This window comes from Brachyistius frenatus, unplaced genomic scaffold (genome assembly GCF_029030835.1).
Source record: "Brachyistius frenatus isolate BFR_SWC_R1_liver_20210118 unplaced genomic scaffold, ASM2903083v1 Contig_8, whole genome shotgun sequence".
NCBI lineage: Eukaryota > Metazoa > Chordata > Actinopteri > Embiotocidae > Brachyistius > Brachyistius frenatus.
The window spans coordinates 6,797,842-6,817,104 of NW_027210607.1; the positions used below are offsets into that span (position 1 = coordinate 6,797,842).

The 19,263-nt window shown below is 40.9% G+C and overlaps 1 protein-coding gene and 1 pseudogene across 3 annotated transcripts in view; both read left to right on the forward strand.

Moving 5' to 3' along the window:
* macrod2 (mono-ADP ribosylhydrolase 2) overlaps positions 1-19,263 on the forward strand; it is a 396,683-nt gene that overhangs the window by 336,336 nt on the left and 41,084 nt on the right. The gene's annotated exons all lie outside the window — the stretch shown is intronic.
* Positions 16,596-17,649, forward strand: LOC138615912 (piggyBac transposable element-derived protein 4-like; annotated as a pseudogene).

Here is a 19,263-nt window from a genome sequence, read left to right on the forward strand (position 1 = left end):
AGAATTTGCGAGTGCTGCTTGCCTGATTGTTTCTCCATCAACGAAGGGATGTGGGTGTTGATACACCACCCAGTTTTTATTTTTTTTATTTAAGCATGCTGGGGTCCTGCGAGGCCTGCAGGTGAGGAGTAAAGCTGCTGCGGATGAGTGCTGGTGTCAGGGGAGGAAGCGTTGTGGCATCATGAAGTGAGGTGAAGAAATGGTGTGTGACTGGGCGGATATGACTGAAAGTCTAACTGTCACCTGTGGTCCCCGAAGGCCCAGCTGCTCTACAGCCGGAGTTTAGAAGAGAGAAACAGTCATTAACCCTGTCACATTGATTCAGCTCTGTTACTTTGTTTCTTCTGACCCATACTGTGGAATAAAGCGACTGAAGGGCTATAATGATCTCCTTCTTGCTGTTGTTGCCGTCTCTACACTCTCCTCTGCTCAGCGCGCTTGTTTATTGTGTCATCAAAAGCCCAATATATGGTATATTTTTATTACTGTGACATATTTGATTTTCTCTTCCCTGCACGGGTGCTCAACTGCCTTTTGATTTTATGACACCTGGGATTGTTAGGATATACTGATAGGAACCAATGTTGTGTGATAATGAACGAAGCTGCTGTCAGTCAGCGTTAGATCTTTCTACTTTTGTTGTATTGTACGTCAGTCAGGATGTACACGCACACACACATTTACTCTTCCTCTCCGACTCAAGCTTTTCCTGCATTGCGAGGAAGCTTTCAATTCTTTCTGCTGCTCTGTCCGCATGCTGTTTGTTCATCAGACAAACCATCTGCTGAAGTTGTGTGTTTTTCTCTGCGCGCCGTCCCGTTGGCACACAACTTCATGTGGCGGTGCTCTACCAATTATCTGATGCGAGCGGGGCGCCCAGCGTGAGCCACTGCCCACTGCACAGGCATGAAGTCTGTGTGTTCACACCAGGCAGCCTCCCTGCACGTCACTGGATAATGGGGAGAGCGAGGGGGAGTCCTCTCCTCAGCTCTCCTCATCATTCATTTGTCGAGCTGATTAACTCCTCTCTGTGACCAGCAATAATCTACAGTATTTCACGGCCAATTTCAAAATTAGTGCTTCTTTATATGTTCAAACCAATCTACACTTGCAGCAGTGTTTGTACTGTGTAATAGCCGTTTGCCCCCTGTTTTTGTGCAGTGTACCGTGTAAAACAATAAGAGTGGAGTTGTAATTATACTCGTTCATTGTTGTTTTATTGTGCAACATTTGGGTAGCCTCTAATATTATATGAGAGGAATTTAATAAAAATTTAGAAGGGTCTTCAAGTCAGAACACGGCCATTAAGTTTCACTCAAATTATGTTGGGTTTATAGTGAATAATAATAGAAAAGTATAGAAATGAATGTGTGGCAATCTAGGACAGACAGATCCCATAGACAAAAACAATTAATTTATTCATAAATAATTCATGTACAGCATTTAGATCTTGCATCTCTGTGCGACGGGAGTCATGCAGACTTTCATAGATTCCTTTGTGTGAGGAGATGAAAAACATCTCTCCAACATCATCTACTGCAATACTGAGCCCTCTGTGTATCAGTCACCTCGTCCCCCCCTCCTCCCCACCAACCCGAATCCTTATCAATACTTCATCTAAATTGATTTAGATTTTTCTTTAAAGTTGAGAGAGTGTGCTATGTCGAGCCTGTCATACAGCATGTCAGTAATACACTCTGGATTGATCTTTTATTTTGTAATAATTGGGAAAATTGAAAGGGAGTGAGATAAGCAAAGCAGTGTTTCTCAGAGGCTTTATCTAGCATACGGAACGGCTCCAGTCAGCTCACATGTGGTAAGAGTTAGAGGAGTGAACCCATGCAGCCTACTGAACACTGACTGAAACATACAAGTGTTCCTGCAGGGGATTGGGGGGGGGGGCTGAAATTGAGAAATGTGATATGGGGGAGCTTTGGAAGAAAAACAAAGTTATTTAAGCCGCAAGCCTTTCCTCCGATTATAATAGTATCAAGCTTTTATTGAATTAAACATGTTTAACGTAGAGGCAACATGAATGCCTCGTGTGAGTGTGGATTCAACTGAATCTCTTGAGATAGTCATTGTTCGTATTTTCATGCAAAACGTGACTTAACTTGTGTGGGTGTGCATTTATGAACATGTTAGAAGAGTTTGTTTCCCCCCCTTATGCAGAAGGATCTCCATGCAGTGCCGCTTTCCTGTTATTTGTTGACATTTTTTAAAGTGTTATCAGCGAGCCCTTTCTTTGGCACTCCATTTCTTTCTCACTCTATATCTAATAATCTTGTCATTTTCCACCACATTTCCTCTACTAAGCAGTCAATTAGTGATGCAATACTTATCCGCCTTCAAAATCCCCTGAAAATTATGTCTAAAAAGGTTAATGTAATTTCAAAAGCATAAAGTGGATGGAATAGCTTGCTTGTAAGTGTGTCTTACTCATTAGAGTTCATCTCGACACCCACTATCCCAGACTGGAATCTGATGGAAAACAGACATTTTAGGAGTCAAACTCGTGTGAACTAGATAGCGTTTTCCCTATGCATAATTTATATTCAGAGAAACATTGATGTGGTTATCAAAAAAAAAAGAAAAAAAAAAGGGATTTAAACTGGGGATTGAAAAATCCTGCTTGGTTGTTCTCTTTTTTTCAGCAGAGCCAGAGTATCTGCAGCCATTATGTTCTTTGCCCCGTTTGTGACATTTATCAACATCGTATCTGACAATAAAAGTCAAAACGTTATGAGGATATATAATTGAAAGGTTATGAGGTAACACACTTGAAAAGCCATGTCTCATATCGTGTTCGAGAGTATCTATCAGCAGTGTGATATCACTTCTCTGGCTGTTACAGTTTACAGTAAAAGCTTTGGGTCCCTGTAGGCTCTGTGTCTGTATTTGGTATTTTTAAAACAGCACACTCGCTTTAACCTGGAAAGACTATGAATTCAGCTTCCATGAAGAAATTAATTTATTCCTTTCTGTTGGAGCAGATTGTAACTGTTGGCACATTCAATGCAATGTCAAGAGTGTCAGTCAGAGTCTTTAAGTAGTCCAGATTTGCAGATAGTATTAACTGCTATAGTTAGTAAACAAACCCAGGTTGTAAATATTTAAATCTTGCACGGTGACACCCTGCACCATTTCAATCACCTCATTTTGTGGAAGAGCACTTTTGGGAGTTCACACAGAGAGAATGTATTTAAATGTTTTTCAGATGGTGAATGCACTTTTGAGAGGTTAATTTTCGAACTGAGTTTAAAAAAACGGGAAGGCAAAGTTATTTTCACAGAAATTCATACTGTACCTCTCACAGGTCTCGCGACTTGAGCCCATTGAACAAAACCACATGAGCTGCCAGCTGCACATATTTACATCAAGTTTCCCCACAATCCACTTCTAAGGACCGTGCTTGCGGCCATCTCTCATAGAACCCATCTTGTGATTCGTGGCATACAGGAGGGATCCGAAGGACAAATATTCCGAGAACAGAGGCAGAGCCTGAATTTCCTCTTAATCTTTGGAGTCACTGGTTTATGTCTGAATGTGACAGGTCACAAAGCCTGGAACCAGGCTGATTCACTGCATCCAGCTCATGTTATCGTCAGCACTGATTCATCTCCAGTGTGCGCTTTTGTACTCTTCGTGAATGCCCATTGGTTCAAGGGTACAACCTATTATGCACTGCCAGCAAGAGAATAAATATTTTCATCCTCCGGTCTCGCATGTATATCCAAACGGTGGTGATAAAGGCAGAACATTTGTGATAGTTTTATATAGCTTCAGACTAAAAGTGATAGTGAAACAAATTTGTATTTGGACACATTCTAAATGCATCTTGAACCTTTGACTCATTGTAGCCCTCTCTCACCTCCTCCGTCACTGGAGAACAGCGATAAGATGATTCATTTGTGTTTACTTTTCAACATTATTCATGGTCAAAGAGGTGTTTGGTAGTTTTGTTCACTGTGCAGCCCCAATATGTCTGTTCTGAAGGCTTTAGAGCCATATGCTTTGATTTGACAAACATTTAGTAGTAGTAGTAGTAGTAGTAGTAGTAGTAGTAATGTAGCTTTTTTATTATATGGACAAAAAGTTTAGTTACTATTCAAAGAAAACATTATAATGAGAACACTGCATCTAAACGGGGTCGTATTTACCATGTACACGAGAAGAGTCCATATGAACTCGTGGTATTCACGACGTCGGAACTCGAAATTTCACAAGTTGTGACGCGTTTGCTGACGTTTATGGAAATGGCAGGGGCCATAGAAAATGTTTCGTTGTAAGTTAAGCTGATATATTGTAATTTTAGTCATGTAGAGTTTGTTTTTATATCTTAGATAATAGCCTACGTCTGATGAAAATGTTGATCTTCCCAACGTCCTCATCTTTTCCCTCTGTGCCTTTGTATGTCCTGTGTGATGTTTCCCCGCTGTTAGCTTGCTAAATTATTAGCCTCTGTGGCTTCTAGACACCGTCCATGTAGACGTTTTTAATGGCTTAACTTCTTAAACGCCATGCATACAGTGCACACGACTTCCCATGTTGTAACCACGAGCTCACAAGTTCCATTTCTATGCCGCATTAGTCAGCTCATTACATCATATGTTACATGTGAGATGAATTCGTAACCTGGTTTGTTGTGCGGGGCATGGGTGGTGCTGAAAGGAAAAAGTGTTATCCAGATACAGATGTTTTCCTGACTATATTTTTTGGTTTGAAGAGACTGGCTTCCTAACGAGTTCCCTGATGTGTGCAAGAGGATGAAAGCGGTGACACCTCCAGTCGTCCTGCAGTAGCACGAAATCAAATTCAGACTGTCAAAGACAGTGTTATTTATCAGTTCTGTGTGCATATGTCACCTTATTAGTATAATTTTGTATCAGATTACACAGAAACTTCAAAAAGAAGTCCCATTTTGATCTCATGCTCACTGCAGTGAGTTGTTGAAGCAGGCACACTGAGAGTTGCTCTCTCCTCAACAGAGCAAAAAGGGGGTGCTGTGTCTCCGGTTTGAATCTCTGCCAGCCAGACCTTTACTGGATTTGATTCCCCTCCTCTCTCTCTCTCTGCTCATTTCCTGTCAATCACCACTGCAGCTGTCAAACGAAGGCATAAAACCACCCTAAAAATAATCTTTAAAAAAAATAGAAATACAGCAATCCTGACCTGTGTAACATCCATGAGACCTATAAACTGATGTGGGGCCACAGCCCATCCCAGATAAATTAGTTACCAAATTAGCCCACAGTGGATGTGTGATTGATGTGACCCCGGGTCCGACCTGTGACCCTTTAAGCCTGAGGCTGTTGTGGGGACTGGTGCTGTAGATATGATGTCTACCGCTCATCAGCCAACAGCCAATCAGAAGGAAAGAGTCGGCATCAGCCCCAGCCTGGCTCACCTCATGCTGAAACAGCATGATGGTGCTTTTATTAGCTTTTAACGGATTATAATTGTGTGCTAAGTACTCGTCTGTCCGTCACACAGATGGAAGTTGAACCTTAATCCTCATTCTGGAAGCTTTCCTGCAGTTTTAGGTGGAGAGGTTTTCATGCTCGCTTTTTTTTGTCTTTGCATGAAACTTCCAAATCCTCTTTTCCCTCACAAAGCCTTTGAGAGTCCAGCAAATGTCTCCTGTCACCTGGATAGCTGGGCATTATTATAACAGGCCATAACCTGGGATGTTTTAACGACACTGTCCAAAGCACTTCAACTGTCGACTTTGAAAATGTGTTACAGATGTGTGATTTTTTTTTTTCCTCTGGAATGTTGGCAAACCAATCCACTAAGCGCAAAAGCTGAACAACTCTGAAGTGTAAAACATGTGAGACGATTTATTATTCCTACAAAACACACAGTCTCACATATGGGCTCTAGCCTCGCGCCGATGGGACAGCCACAGCTCCTTACACTCAATCTGAGCCTCTCGTATAAACCAGCTAATTAGAGTTAGTTTGACTACACTTAAGCTCATGAAAAGCATATCATGGACGTTTATCCAATGCTTAATTGACACTGTGAAGGAATACATATTCATAAACACACACACTGGCTGCTTAAAGCGGCCTCATACGGAATGTCAAATTTAATTGGGTGTGCTGAAAGATAGATGTGCCTGCTGATTTGAAGTGTTGTATATCCTATGGTAGTTTTGTTCATTCATATTCATACAGTTGCCACAATTACTAAACTATGCCAATTATAGCATACCATAGAGGAAAGTTGAATTTCAATGGGTAAAGGAAATGTAAATTTGTGTTATTCTAGGTAGTGACAATTCATGCTGCCTCAGAACTAATGTATTTTCATGTTAATGACATAGTTGGGTTTCTTTCTTTCTCTGTGTTCAGACTACATATGCAGCCCCCCACAGCACCTGCTGCATATAACATGGCACAGGTTATTTTTTTTATCCTTTTTTGAGGGGTTTTACAAATAACACATCACCTATTTCTTTGTCAACTTTTTTTTCTACCTGTTTTACTTTTTAATTGTGAAATGTTTAAGTAAACAAAGATTTCTGAATCGCTGCTGAGCATCACAGAGGAAGAATATGATATTGCAGTTTTAAAGATCAATCGGAAGATACATTCCCTCCTGATGGCTGCCCCCTTGTTCACAAAAGCTCAGTTTCAATTTTCAATAAACTCGTGCTGCAAAAACAAGAGGACTTCAATATGTCACAATGAATTTTAATTAGAAAAAATACAGTGAAAAACAAAGGGATGTTATCCACAAAAACCCATTAAAGCTCAATCAAATGAAATAAGCAAGTGGCAGAAATGAAAGTGCTGTCAGACTCGGCACCTTATCTGGGTAAGTGAAAGCAGGAGAGATATACCTCTCGGGTCTGTGTTCCCCCTCTGCTGCTGTGATCTTTTCTCAGCTGCTTTTTCAATATGTCTCGGTGATAAAAGAGTGACCCGCTCTCTTCCTGTGAGCGCAGCATGGGCTGCAACGGCAAACCTGTGCGTTGACCCTGTCGACCCACGGGCACCGCAAAGCAGGAATTTAAGTCTGTAATTGAAATTCTCACACACTGCCATCTGCCTTGATTTTTAGATGTACCTAACCCCACCCAACAATCTCCCTCCTCTAAATCAACATCGTTTGGCCATGGGCCAAAACAAAGCTAGGACCCACCGACAGAGACCGCACATGAATTAAACATTTTTTTTTCTGCGCACAGGACAGCATGTTACTGCTGTGTGTGCACCGTCGTCAACACGCACCTCGGTATGTTTAGGTCGCAAAGACAGTAGGACACTGAGACAATCTATGTCAGAACATAGCCACAGCCACATCCCTGTGGAGAGAGACGTATCACAGCACACTGCTCTTACACTGAGCTATAAATGTCTGAGAGAACTATGCTGCCATTATTTTGTGCCTGTTGGAGTTCCACTGTTTATTTAACCTACTTAGGTTTTCTAGAAACTTCTATTTTTAATCATTAAAATGGAATTACATTGTGTCCCCGTCTTGCAAGAATTAACAATGAGATTGAAGTGGAGATGAGTAGATGAGATAGAGCAAGCAAAACAAAACCATTCCAGGAGAGAAAGGATATTCAACTGGAGATACATCTGTGGAGATAATTCCATTTTCCCAGCACACACAGATAAAGCAAGACGGTGTTTAGAGTACAAACGTGTCATAGCCCTCTCATTAGCCTGCCATGGTTCCAGTAAGTATCTTAATTAGATTATTGGAGGAATTATGGGGAACCGGTGGCTCTGTTTGCCTTGGGCTTCTTTACTTTTGGTTACAGACGGTTTCCAGCTAATTGTTTTGTTTTGTTGCTAAATCGGAGCTCCCTGATATGATAAGGCCTCCTCTGTGGTCAGCCGTGGCTTGAAAACACAAATTATTTTCTGTTCTGTTTGATTTATTCATATGAATGCGCTGTTTCTATTTTGAAGGAAGTTGAAGGAATTTAGAAAGAGTACAGCCAGGCTCGGTTGCAGTGGAACCAAACAATATTTCACAGCACACCAGGATATTAGCCTGGGGGCTGACAGAGGAGGCGCTACTTAGGATGCACCACACATGTAAGAGAGATAATTTTTAGTCTGTATGGTTACCAATTTATTGTTGCCTCGGATTTCAGTCTTTTGCTGCAGCCCCTCATTGTCTGTCATCATTTCAGCTTCAGTTTTCTGAGAAATATTCCGAAAAGATGAAAATTGGAAGCTAAAAGGTCATGCTCTTAGTTTAGACACTCAGGTTAATAACCCTTTATAACAAGGACTTCCATCTGACTTGAGTAACAACCTTGCTGTCAGCACTTTGTAAGTATCTCGTTCATGCATGTTTAAAGATGTGTAAAGTAAGGAGGTGGAATTTGTACTGTACTAAACTATTTTGAAAAATAATTTCTGTCTTAATAGAATAAGTCAGACAAAATGTCACTTTTAGAGGATCTAGAGTTGTATTCATACATTTTAGAGATAAATATTATTGCAGCTATAACGATCCGTGATGGTTAAAAAAAAAAAAAAAAACTGACAGCCCCATTGTAATCAGTGACCAGCCTGTACTAACTCAACCTCGCGTTTCATATGTCCAAGCACAGACATATCACAGAGTGATTAAACTTTCAGTGGCTCCTGAATACCATTTTCACCTCTCAGTGCAGCCAAGCGATAGGCTTCCTTTTCAGAGATCCCTCTGGCCAATCGTGCCTAAAAAGCCTTTCAAAGTGCCGAGTGGAGGAGCACTTGAGTTTGAGGAAGGGGTTATGTTCTGCGTGCAGCAGGTAGAACAGAGTGGTGTGGAGAGTGGTGATAAATATGGTTCTTTTAATACAATAGCTTTGTAGGTCACTCTGTGGAGAGGCGAGGTGCGCTCGCTCAGCCAGCTTCCCCTGCAGAGCCTGCACAGCCCATAGACATAGGAACACGCAACCTTTATAGAGGGATTTCAAAAGGTCAAACCACAGGCGTGCAGAATGGTAATATAGGAGTGCGTTTCCAGAGGTCACAGGGTCAATGTGGGCTTTATTCCTCTGCGTCCCTCTCCTCCTCGAGATGACTGTATGGAGGATGCTAAGACGGCCAATGCTGAGTTTTATTGTGAAACTTAACAGCAACATTGTTGATTGCATTGAAGGACCAGTGTGTTGGATTTAGGACCGTCTAGCAGCCAACCAACTGAATTTCCCCCCTGTTACATTGTGGGAAGGTTGAGGTTAGGGTTCGGGGTAGAAGTAGAGACCAATAAAATTAGTTTGGGGCATGGTAAAGGCAAAAGATTCATCCACCATCCAGGAAAAGCATCTCGCCCCGCCCCCGCCCCCAACCCCTCCTCCAAGCATGTAAGGGAGGGGTCTCCAACCTGTCGATCCCGGTTCTGAGTAGATAGCTTCTCAGTAGTGTGAGCTTCATCAGTTGAAAATGTAAGGATGTGCAAACAGAAAATAGATAGCATGCTGTTGAATTTGAACTGTTGTGATACAAAACTGTTTGAACTGTTCTTCAAAAGAAGCTTATTCGGCCTGTTTGGGTGGAGCTCAGCTATGTTGAGAAATGTTACTAAACATGAGTAGCCCACAGACACTTTCATTTTGTCAAAGTAGCTCTCAGAGGAAAAAAGGTTGGAGGCCCCTGGTGTAAGAGAGTCTATGGTGGTTGGGAAACCAAAAATAAGAAAGGATCCCTCCAGAACCACTGATTGGTTTGTTCATTCAGGGCTACTGTAGAAAAGAGGACCTGCTCCCTCTGTAGCTTTGAAGAGCTCATTCTAATGAAAACATAATTATGAACATTATATATCCATTTCGGCTAATAGAGCCCCCTAAATTGTACACACTGGTCCTTTAAATTCTGTATCTGGAAAGTGTTTTTTTCCCTCTCTGGTGCTGGGTTGGTTGACCCACTTCTGAGGATGTGGCAGTGATGAGAAAGTGAGTGTGTCCACCTGGACCTGGTTAGAGGTGTGGTTAAGACAGGCTTACTGGGGGCCAGTCTGTCCCAACACACTATCTGGTGCTTTTCTTCACTCCCTCAAAGGCTGCTCGTCTTCACAGCTCAGGATGCTGCTTTAAGTGGCCATTTGCCATATAAAGACAAATAGAATTTCATTATTTAGCCCCTGGTTTATCCGCTGGTTGTTCCTTCTGGATCTCGAGGTATTATGTTAGCTTGTGCTTTCCTCTTGATGGAGCAGGGAGGATTTCCTTAAGAATAAACCAGCTGGATTTCCGCCACATGACGGAGTGGGTGCTCTCAGTCCCATGTGATATCGCCGCATGCTTAGCGACTCTTCTTCCATTGATCTAATTAGTCCCTTGACACTTCTTTAACGGTCTGTATTTATCAGGAGCATTAATTAGTACCTAGACTGGATATACTACTTTGAAAGCAGTGGACATCCTTGTTTATTAAAGTATTAACAATAGGGGGAAAATACTCCTTCTTATCCCCTGGTATTAGTCACTTAGTTAGCCTGCTCATTCATCATACCCTTTCTCCAGTGTGTTTTCTTCTCCTACTTATCCTTGTTTGTCTTTTTCTAAGTGCACATATAAAGTGATGTTGGATTAGCATAATTAATTACAGCAGCACTCTGTGCCCCATGTTACACAGTTGTTGCATTAACAAAGTGTCACCCATCTCTAGTGGATAGTTACAGAGGAGGCTGGGAGACAACTAGCTCTGGCTTTGGTTCCACTCCAGTTTAAGGAAGATTACAAGAGACAGTGTGGAAACAGTTTGCTCGAAATGGGGAGGTCATTGATTTTCCAAGCGACAAACAGGAAGTCAGTCGATTGGAGACTTCCACTGGGTAGTTGTTGAAAACTGAAGGAGACTTAGGAGGCAGTGAAACACAAGTGTGTGTAGCTCTGCTGTTTGACCCTCCATCATGCGCGACACAGACTACCTCAGCACCTTCAGCTAATTTGGTTGCTGCATGGAAATAAGCATCTTCTGCTCCACAGCTCTGTTCCTTCTAACAAGAACACCTCGCTTTAATGCAGTTCACAATGTACGGCCATCGTGTGTCTTGAGAATGACCTCCTGAAACTCCCAACATGACAAAAACAATACTGAGTCAGAGAATGGTGGCTGATATTGTCAGCTCTCTCAGTCCAAATGTGCAGCAGCTGACATCTCCTGTGTTTATGCATTTTAAATTAGCCCAAGGTGTTCCCACTAAAATCAACAACTCACTGGATACACTTACATTTGTGATGGTTTTATTTGATCTGCCAACAAGTGAAACGGTTTGATTCATATTCAAGAGTTGAACAGAGCTTTCTTCCACTAACCATGCTAATTAGACCCACTTTAGCAATTTTATTATTACTCGGGGGGGGGGGGGGCTCTTTTGAATGCTGTTCTTGTTGTGGATTGGTGTTTGAAAGGCACAGTGCTATCTATTTTAGTAACACTGCACACACATGAACTCTCTGATCAGACAGACAGAATTGTGTTTCAAGTTTTTCTCTTTGATTAGTTTTCTTGTAAACCTGGGTATCCATCATCATATGAAGGTGTGTATGCACAGTATAGGTACAATTTATATATCCAAATGTAAATTACTATCCAAACTTTAGGTTTATGGGACAAGGTTGACACTAACACGTATGAATGCAAAACAGACACCTTCTTGCTCCTAAGTGGCCTTGTGGGTTATTAGTATGTTGCTCCTGAGGTGCAGCACAGCACGCAAATACACATAAACTACACTGACACTAATATAGATATATTACTCTCTGAGAGAAATCATGCAAATCCCTCCTCCTCACGCTGCTCCGTTCTGACTGTACTCGACCACAGACAATGACAAAACCCTCTGAGTTATTCAGATGAATTTGAAGAGACTTTTACACTGTATTTTGCATTACTCTCTTCTAAATTGCAGGTAATGTAGGTCATGTGTCTTTCTCATTCATGTTTTATTGTCATTGTTCTCAGAAGCTTTTTGAGTTTGATAGTATTCTTTTATGAGTAGTAAGGTATTCAGCTTGACAGCACTCGGTATCAGAGTTTACAGAGAAGAGGCCCGACAGCCACAAGAATAGCACACGAGGCAGATTGAACAAGCAAAAGTGAGCTTTACTTACAAAAGGTGGGTTGCAAGATTACCAAAAAAATAAAGAAATAATGGAACAAAGCACATTGAGAAGACTGAGACAAAATAAAAAATACAAGCAGTCAAAAACGCAATCAGAATCCATGCAGGCAAGTAAAAGAAGAGAGCGCTGAAAAGCTGAGGCACAGAGACGATCTAGCGAAAAGCAAGTGATGGATTGGAGATATATTTATACTGCATGGTTAATAACCAGAGTGGAATCAGGTGAGCAGGAGATCAGGTGATGCAGCAGGTGGTAGTGGCTTGTCTGAAAAGGCAAGAGAAGGGATAATAGGAACACAAAACACATCATAAAGGATGGCTAAATGAAAGGGCAGAAAACCAAAACCTTCTTAAAATAAAACTGCTCGCATAGAAGGGCTTGTCTAATTAGAAGTCTTTTTCCTCCCACTACAAAACATAATCCTGATCTAGATGATTTTCCAATTTTTGATCTTTGTTGCACCTAGTATTAACAACAAAAAGGCTAATCAGATTATATTTGGAAAAAGCAAATCAGCTGCAAATCCAATTCAGGTTGAGATGAGGGATGATCTAAAGGCTGCCAGTGATACAATACATTAACATCCGACTATAAATGTCAAAAATCTTCCAGTGGCGTGTAAATACAATTATGCTTTCACATGCAAATTGAGCAGGTCACTGGAAAAACTCACAGAGAGGGAAGAAGCAAATAGGTAATGAAAAAATATTGTCAGGGAAAATGTATTTATTTTTTCAATTATTTGGCTACTTTCATCTGAGCGCTTCCTTGTCTTTCTGGTGTCAAAATACATCAAACAAAGCAGGACACTTATCAAACAGTAACCACAGTTGCATAGTGGAGCTAAGAAGTAAAGCCTTCAGCAAATTATATTAAGTTAAACAAAAGATATATCAGATTTCATTGAGTTTTTATCTCAGATTTACTGTAAATGGAGTCCAGATATCCAGATGTGAGATGTGCGTGTTAAGTCCAGCTGTAAAGGTAACCGTTGTGTCATGATGAAACAGCCTACAACTGGGCCTTTGAGTGACTCGATCCACAATTAATTACACAGCTGTTAGCCATAAAGAAAAAAGACTTCAGAGTGGGTGACTCTCATTTACACAAATCTGTATGGTTTAACTCCGCTTTAGTTGATTAACCTGGTCTAAACCTCGTGAGCCACTTACATGTACAATGTCTAATCAGCGTCCTATGTCTACAGCAAACACCTTCAGGCACCCCCTATCAGTCTGCTGCTGCCAACACAGAGAAAACCAAATCCATAAACTGTTATCTCAATCCCTGACTGTGTTTTGGGCTCTTTCTGTGAGAACTGTATTAAGTTTACAACATCAGCATATGTGTCCACATGTTGGCATTATTTTATAGTAGTGTTACTTCCTTCTAACATGCTGTAGATTCCAGTGAATATTCCCATACGTTGTCTCTATTTACTAATGATTTATACTTCTCGTAATGTTTAACTGTTTTCTCTACTTCGGTTGTAATCCTAACTTGCCTTTCCCTCAATAAGCACTTTACCCTCTGCCAGAATGTCACTTTAAATAAAAACACTGTCTACAATTCACGTTGACCGAAGAATGTTAATTTGCTTCGTGCATCTGACAAAGTCCAGATCAGATCTTCATTCCACTCTGTAAGTTATGTCAAACAGCACCTCTGCTCTCGGGCTTTCTATCCTGTTTGATGTCACCCACACAGAGCATGTGGTATTGCTCTTAGGATCAGTTTTTTTTTTAGTTTTTTTATTTCCTGCCATTACACTCATCCCGTGTACTGTTCAGCAGTGTGTAAATCTGCCATAACCTCGCGGTGGCTATCATAGCATTTTAATGTGAAAAGGATCACCTTTTCATAGTAACGTGTTCATTTACATTTTTCTTTTAAAAGTTCAGGATAGATGCCAACAGATAACTAAAACCTCCAGTAAATACTCCTATGACATCACAGGATGGTTTAGGTAACAAAATTAGAGAATTTACATTTTATGTGACGTGGCAAACGCCAAAGAGAAAAAAAATCAAGTCCATTTCTAAACTAGAGATGAAATAACCAAGTATTGAGTACTCCTCAGACTGTATGGCTGTTTGGATACGAAAGCCAAAAGGTCTTTAATTAACCTTTTCTTTAAGGGTTCATCTTGTAAAGCAGACGTTGTGCAGGAAAAAAAAATACTATTTCTGGGTAAAAATTGTATTGGCATCTTGAATGAGCTCTTTTAAAAAGTAGCACAGGGGTAATAGCTTCAGCAAAAAGAAAATGTATGTGAAGCGGAGTACTTTCTAATGAATGTTCCTCCTGACCTTATGGCGTTAAGATCCACTGGATAAAAAAAACTTGGGTAAAACCTTAAGAGAACTGACAAAATTATTAACATTTCTCTACAGTGGTGTAAAACACAGCCCACACACTATCTCACTCATCTGCATTATCATGTTCAAGTACTTACTGGGTTACAAGGCTGGAGAGAACGGTTTATAAGCATGGACAGGACGTAGTCTCTGCTCGTGGCTGAAGCACATCCACTCTCCTGAAGAAATGCGGATATGGTTGTGAGATAAACTTCAGATCACCAGTGCCTCCACAGTGCCTCTCCATTGCCCCTGTGGTGTTTAGGTACATTCGTGGCAGCCACATCCAGGCTTGTATGCAGCTCAGGGAATTTTGCCTTGTGCAGCGGTGATTGGATTCCTATTCGTCTGGCAGCTTTTGTATAATACTGGAGAGGACCTGGCTGGATCACACCACATATTTCCTCCAAGGAAACCCCCTCAGAACCAGACAGCAAACACACAGCTGAAAAGGAGAAACCGGACATGCCAAACCATCACTTAGAGACACACAGTGGCCACCGCGAATCATGCATACACTCGAGGGATGACATCCGAAAGTATTTATCTGAGAAACGGAAAGAATATATTTGCATTGTTATATTTTCCTTAGTGCATGTCAGTGGATTTCATTTAAGATTATGTTTTCCCTGCAGTTCCTGCTGCTGGACCCAAAAGGGTTTGCCCTTGTTGTGTGAAAACTGTATCTATCTGACAAGAAACACACTTTGTGTTATGACTTCATCAACATGAGCTGGGCAGATCAGGTTTAGTTTACAGGATGTCTATACCTGGCCGCACATATCAACCTCCCTCTGTGGGAGCTGAGTTGGCTCTTATTGGCCTCCTCCCAGTAACTGAGCATGTATTGACTGAAGGAAAAAAATTAAATATCAGGGGATTTGACAACCAAGCAGGATAACCAGTGCACAGTCATGGAGAGCAGATGAGCAGACACGGGCTGACATGTCCATATAAAGCTCCAGTCCATCGACTTAACATGTAATACTGCCTGGTGTCAAATGCTGGTCATTGCTCAAAAGGAGCTCGTCAGGAGGGATGAACTCATGTAGAGAGTGACTGAGATCCAAGCAAGCAAAACATATTTTTGGGGAATAGTACACTTTATGTGCCTTCTGCTTTGACAAGAATGTATTTTTATAATCTGAGAAATAATTACATTTCAAGATTTATGGAGAAGTTGTACTTTTTTCTACTTAATGTGTTTGACCTGTGAAGGTCTTGATCACTAGTAGCACTGTGGAGCAATGTTTTGATGAGGGGGTCCCCATATTGCTTGTATGTCAACTTGTACCAGCAAGTGTACATTGAGCATTTGGTGACATGCCATTCTTCCTGTCAAATAGGACATAATGTATATTAGGAGTTAATGGGTGGTAAAAGGTAGCAGTGAACCAACAAAACAGCAGAAAAGGTTCTTTTTTAGAAGATTCAAAGAAACGTTTTATGAGGTAGCAAATACAGTTAGCATGTTATCCCCTTCTGGAATTATTATATTATTATTATATAGTAATTAATTTTATTATAAGTTATGCATTTTCTGAGAGAGAAATTTAATATAAACAAACTATGCTTGTTAAAAACTCTTCAGAGTACCTTTAGGTGTTGTGTGGTGTTCGGGTCTGTGGGACCCGTTTTCATTTTTTATCAAAAGAAAAATGATATGATTAATTGTTTTTTCAAACTGAGACTCATTGGCCTTGGCTCATTTTCTGCGAAGAACATGTGTCAGAACACATTTTCAATGACCACACACCGTACACCCCCCTACAGATTTATATTACGTACAGGATGTTACACTAATAACAATAACTAATAAAAAGTGTGGAAATTGTAGGTCCTGTATACCTTCACTCTCCTTATCCTTCCTTATCACAACTGATCAAGATGGCCAAAAGATTCTCTGCTCAGAGGGCGTTGCAATTGATTTTAGAAGAGAGAGAAGCGTTGGATGAAGATGTAGAGCAAGAGGTTTCAGAATGTGAGCATCACATTTCTGAAAAGTCAGAGTCTCTGCTAGTGACTTTGAAGAAGAGGATGAGATTGAGCATCAGCTAGTTCCAAAACAAAGACGACCCACAGGACCAGCTCGTCAGCAGCCAGCTCCAGGACCAGAACAAGTCTGTCATCAGCTAGCAAGTGAAGAAGTATGGATGTCAAAAAATTGTGAAATTGAATGGTCTTCTTGCCCAAGAAATGAGCCACCCCGAATGGCTGCCAATGTGATAAGGATGCAACCAGGGCCAACACGGACGGCAGTTTCTCATGTGCAGGACATCAAGTCTTCTTTTGATCTTTTCATCCCAGATTCCATTCAAAACATTATTCTGGATTGCACTAATTTAGAAGGAAGGCAAGTTTTTGGAGAGAGTTGGAAGGAGATGGACCAAACTAACTAATAAAGATGGCCAAAAGATTCTCTGCTCAGAGAGCCTTGCAATTGATTTTTAGAAAAGAGAGAAGCATTGGATGAAGACATGCCTACTTTGGGGGCTTTATGCTTGCTGGAGTTTTCAGGTCCAAAGGAGAATCCACAGAGTCCCTGTGGGATGCAGAAACTGGCAGAGAACTTTTCCATGCAACAATGTCTCTGGAAAACTTCCACATAATTTCCAGAGTTATCCGCTTTGATAACCGAGACGACAGACCAGCTCGACGGCAGAGAGACAAGCTAGCTGCCATCAGGACAGTGTGGGACAAGTGGGTGCACCGCCTCCCCCTGTTTTACAACCCTGGGTCTAATGTCACCATTGATGAGCAGCTGATACCATTTAGGGGCCGCTGCCCCTTTAGGCAGTCTATACCATCTAAACCTGCAAAATATGGTACAAAGATCTGGGCTGCCTGTGATGCCACTTCCTCATATGCTTGGAACTTACAAGTCTACACAGTGAAACCTGATGGAGGAGCCCCTGAGAAAAATCAAGGAATGAGAGTTGTCCTGGACATGACTCGGACTCAGTGGACACAAGATCACATGCGACAATTTTTTTTACCTCGTACAAGCTGGGACAGGAGCTCCGAAAGAGGAAGCTGACCATGGTGGGAACGATACGGATCAACAAATTTGAGCTCCCACCCCAACTGCAGACGACAAAGAACAGACCTTCCAAGTGTGTGTACATGGCTGACACATCCCTGGTATCCTATGTGCCAAAGAAAGGCAAGAATGTGGTACTCATGAGTACACTGCACACATTTTATTAAAAAAACAAACAAAAAACGAGTAGCACTTAAAATTGATAGATGTGATCTAACAAAGGTAAAGGGCAAATATTATCCATATATTCTGTTTATATTGCTTGTAATTGGGATGAAGTAGACATCTGTTGAGTAATTTAAAATAAAACTGTTTGATTGTGTTGAATTAAAAGCCCAAAAATGCAGCGGGTCCACCAGACCCACGAACACTGGCTGAATAACAAAAATATGAACAGGGGTTAAGAAGATGCAGATAAACTCAGTGATAACTTTCTCTTATCTCTTTATGTAGATTAGATACAGGCAACGGTATAGCCCATCTGTCTTATTTGATCAAGATCTCTTAAAGGAAACATTATTACATTTATCCATTAACTGATGTCTGATATTACAAGAATTTTAAAGAATCTGTTTTTTGCTCTGCAGACATCCATTAGCTGAGATGTTGAAAGATGTGTTAATTAAACTCTGCATTCCTCATTTTTAAATACTCACAGAAACATAAGAAAGGAATCAATGTGTTTTTCTGACTCAACCCCAAAAGGAAATTACTATATTGCTTATGTTAAATCTTCCACTCAACATGAACCTCATATATTTCTTGTACATTTGAACAAGTTCTCACAGCAGTCCTCCCTCCATCTTCACATTCACACACGTGCCAAATCAGCAGAGGTGGTTATATGCCAGTAGCTGTCCAGAGGTCAGATCATTACCAATGCAGTCATAGATCATAGATACAGCCCTCATATTAGTATTTCCTTCATCATTCCCCTCTGACCTCGTCCGCAGCTGCACTATCTCTCATCTTTATGATTAGAAAATGGCCCAATCCTTCTCCTTCACACCCGCATTTCTCCTGATGGACTCGACACTAGTATTCCATCATTATAATTATTTGACCATCCATATTAATTGACATATTTGTCAGTGGAGCCTATTGCACCATTGGTCACACTCCAAAGTGATGTTGTAGTATTGTGAACCGGAAATCTCTGGTGGGACTGACTTTCCCTCTGATCTCTACGAGGTAATTACAAGTCCTCTTGTTGGTGCGGAAAGATTTTCATTACTGTCACTGGTTATGTTCTACTAAACATTTAGTTGGAGTCAAGCGATGTCAGTCACTGTTCCTCTGGGAATTATTGACATTTTCCTTCACTTGGGTGAGACAAAGCTTGCTGAGGTAAAACGGCCTCTTTAGACTCTTCCTTATTGTGTTTTATGTTCTTATTGGCAAAACATACTGTGGAATAAAAAAAATCCATAAAGCCTCCTTCAACAAAATCATACTCTATATTAAAATAATATAAAATAAAATACACATGATGAATTTTGAGTTTTTTCCTGCTGTCTTTTTCCTTTTTTTTTTTTTTTTTTTTTTAAATCAGATAGCACAGCGCTTCTGCTGCTGGCAGCGGGAGTTGGCAGGAACGGCTCAAAGCCTGTGAAAGTCAAATGCTGTCTCTTTCAGTTTGAAAACAATTTTTGAAAATGTGAGCTAAAATGCTCGATGCCTCAAGCATGCTGTACTCCAATTTTCATCTACAGTGCCATGCAGCAGTTCCTACTGAATAATACAGTGGGAACTATTTATTCAGCTCTAATGTCTAAAATATG